The following is a 4,005-nucleotide window of genomic DNA, read 5'->3' as shown; positions in this document are numbered from 1 at the left end:
ATTCCTTCGTTGACCGTGAGAGCTTGTCATGGGCTAAGTTGGGACTCCCCTGCAGGGATTGAACTTTCGAAAGCCGTGCCCGCGGTTATGGGCAGATGGGAATTTGTTAACATCCGGTTGTAGAAAACCCGAAGTTGACCTTATTTAAAATACATCAACCGCGTGTGTAACCGTGATGGTCTCTTTCCGGCGGGGCCCGGGAAGTGAACATGGTTGTTGGAGTTATGCTTGACGTAGGTAGTCTAGGATCACTTCTTGATCATACTTTTATCGACCGTGCTTTGCCTTCTCTTCTCGCTCTCATTTGCGTATGTTAGCCACCATATATGCTAGTCGCTTGCTGCAGCTCCACCTCATACCTTTACCTTACCCATAAGCTTAAATAGTCTTGATCTCGCGGGTGCGAGATTGCTGAGTCCTCGTGACTCACAGATACTTCCAAAACCAGTTTGCAGGTGCCTATATTACCGAGCAGGAGACGCAACCAAGCTCAAGGAGGAGCTCGATGAAGATCTTGCCCTTTGTGTTGTTTCGTTCTAGTTGATCAGTAGTGGAGCCCAGTTGGGGTCGATCGGGGACCTTTGTCGCATTTGGGGTTCTTCTTTTATTTTGGTACCGTAGTCGGACCTTGATTGTATCTGGATGATGTAATGCTTTATTCATGTAATTGTGTGAAGTGGCGATTGTAAGCCAACTATGTATCTCTTTCCCTTATGTATTACATGGGTTGTGTGAAGATTACCTCACTTGCGACATTGCTTTCAATGCGGTTATGCCTCTAAGTCGTGCTTCGACACGTGGGAGATATAGCCGCATCGAGGGCGTTACAAGTTGGTATCAGAGCCTTCCCCGACCTTAGGAGCCCCATTGCTTGATCGTTTTTAGCAGGCGAGTTTGTGTCTAGAAAAAAAAATGTTTTGAGTCATTTAGGAATTATATATCGGAGAGTTTAGGAATTCTTTTTACTCCCCAGTCCCTTCGTCGCTCTGGTGAGGCATCCTGACGTAGAGTTTTGACTCTTCTCTTCTCAAATTTCACTAAAATTTTTTTTAGGATCACGCGGGTATCTTGGAATCGTTCCGATGGTTTTATGATGAGAACATTGTCTTGGTGCCTCCTGTCAGGGGTTGAGTGGAAGTGTCCCGGGGAGTTGAGCTCTGAGGTGTTGTCATCATAATTTTATCGTTGCAATTCTGGAATACCTGAGTTTAGTACGCCGACATCGAAAATCTCTTTTATGCAGTTCGTTGGTGAGATAACCTCGACGCCACCCAGTACTGGGGCGGGAGTTCGGGAGTATCGCCATAACTTGTATAACGGATGATTTTCGAAGGTTGAGGTAGATGATTTCCGAAGGTTTCTTGGTTATGTGTTGAAGGATGGATACAGCTGGATGTAGGATTTGCTAGTTTGGGTGAGATATTATGCTTCCCCTGTATCCCCAACACCTGATTGCATAACCGGAAAATTTCGGGAGTTTCATAGGTGGGAATTCAAGTAGCTCTTAGGATATCTTTCCGACGGATGTATGATATGAAATTGGGGTTCGACGTCTAGTGGTCCGCCTATTCACGGTTGGTTTTACAGTGGTCTCGTTGTGTCTTAAAGAGTCCTTGGCTATGCCGACTCGGGGACGCTTCGTATGTCATGTGCACTGCCTTGTACATGATGGTGCTGTACGATCGAGCCCGTGTAGGCCCCACCACGAAAACTTCGGACGAAATCTCTATCATATGTTTGTTTCGGCTTATTCTGCAAGCCAGTCCTTTGTTTTTGTTTTGAGTTGTGGTATTCGAGTTGCTTCAATGTCAAGTGTTGATTCCATACCTTTCCGAAATGGTGTTCTCATACTCCGATGTGAATACCAATCCTTCTTGATCATCGAGATTGTCTTGCCAATCCTTTTCAACCAGTGTGTCTTTTCGAGTGGATTCGATCACTTCAACATCAGCAAGACCAATTATCATTTCTTCTCAACGGTGGTTGTTTCATCCGTCTCCAAGTTGCCTTTGTTTTTTCCCGCCCACCCACCCTTTTTCCTCAAGGACTAAGATTTCTTTACCAAGTATCCTTTTATTTTTGTGAAGTTTCTCCATTCTTTTCCGTCAATGTTCTTATCCGGTGATTCTCATGAAGTTTCTAACGGAGCTTCTAGTTCGTCATTCCTCATTCCTTTCTCTTCTCCGGTGGATTCAAGTCAAGTTTTGTTGATCATACCTTTTTTTCTCATTTCAATGTCTTCTCATACCGGTGCACCTCATTATCATTCTACTTCTCGCTATTTGTTATTCCGGAGTGCTCAAGATATCTCGAAGATTCGTGTTTTCCACTCTACATTCATTCAACATCTTTCCAGGTTGTTATCTCATTCAAGTCTTTTATTTCAACCGGTGCATTATCTCTCTTCAAATTGTTCAACGGTGTTTCTTTTGAGTGGGCCCTAACCCACAGGTCTTTTTCCAGGATCTTACCTGACTCTTCTTATTTTCCCGGCGTTACTCTTAAATTCTTCTCTAAGTTTGACGTAAGAATGAGTTATCATCAGTCAAATGCTTTTCTCCAAGATCTTTCAAATTCTTTTCATAGTTGGCTCAACCTCTTCGCTTTTGATTCTTCCGGTGTGCCTCAATAATTCTTGGTGGTGTTTCTCGTTGTCATTCTCATCATTTGAAGACCGAAGAAGAGTTTCTCTTTAATCTTGCTCTATTCTCTTCAAGATTCATGGTGCTAGCTTGTTGCCATCCTCTCATAATTGTTTTCGATTGTGAGAATCTTTTTCACCCATCAGGAGATATTCAAGAGTCTTCTCAGTTTGTCATCCGGAGTCCATCAATTCAGGTTTATTCATTCTCAGCTGTCAGTTATCATTCTCCTATCTTGCCAGTGCATCAATCGAATATCCTCTAATCAGTTCTTGATCTCTTTGTTCTCATGTATCTAAATACCCTAAAGTATCTTCATTCATTTTGCAATTCTTCCCGGTGATTTGTGCATTTGCTACGTTCAATTTCAATTCTTACGGTGGTTCGTTCAAGAGTTCTCTTTCTTTGTTATCATATCAATTCATTCGTTCTTTCCAAATCCTACCGGTGGTTCGTTGAAGACCTTCTCAAGTTTGCGCAATATCTATCTTAATCCTTTCTACGAGAATAAGTAGTATGCCAAATCCGTTGCTTGTCATCAATTTTAAAATGGTGAAGGATAAGCATAATGTAATCCTTATTCTTGTTTCACCCAAGATATTAATTCCTTATTCCTGAGGCTCATCAAATTCTCGGTTTCATTTGTTTCATCTTCTCTTTTTCCCGGAGTTCCAAGCTCTAATTATCACGGAGATCCATCTAAATCATTGCAAGGATTCACCTTGTGTTTTCAATTTCTCTTTCTTTTCATTCCTTTTGTTTACCGGAGTTCTTCATGGAGGTTCTACATGATGGTTCATCAAGGATTTAATTCCCTTCTCAAAGTTTTCATCGAGATTCTTTCCTAAGGAGCTCAAGCTTTCTTCATATGGTAATCCGGAGTCCAATTCTTTCTACCATATTTTGGAGGTGGTATTATGTCATTCTTGATAATTTGAGTTCATGTTCCATGATTCACATGTTGTTAAGAATGAGTTATTTTTAAATCCATCAACCTCGTTGTTGGAGTTATCTTGTGTCATATTTCACCTAAAAGCCTTCCATTGGGAATGTTGCTATTTGTGTTGCTTGCCAATGATCCAAGTTATCTCTTTATCATCTTGGTGGAAGAAGTTTTCATCTCTTCGTTGATCTCAGGCAAGCAATTGTTTCCGTTAGTGGCCGGTTGTCACCTCATAATTTTGAGATGTTTTCCATAAGCCCACTACAAGCTTGTGCTTTTCGTTGTTGATTTTCCAACAACTCCGTTCAATTCTTCTTTGCAAGGATGCTTCCAAACTCATTTGAGGCAGAAGTTGGCATTTTCTTCTCCATTCTGTTATTCCAATGATATATCTTCTATTATTTCTTTCGGAGGCATTGT

This window comes from Triticum aestivum, chromosome 1A, assembly GCF_018294505.1.
Source record: "Triticum aestivum cultivar Chinese Spring chromosome 1A, IWGSC CS RefSeq v2.1, whole genome shotgun sequence".
In the NCBI taxonomy this organism is placed as follows: domain Eukaryota; kingdom Viridiplantae; phylum Streptophyta; class Magnoliopsida; order Poales; family Poaceae; genus Triticum; species Triticum aestivum.
The sequence above is the reverse complement of the archived record's forward strand: the minus strand, read 5'-3'. Positions refer to the sequence as shown.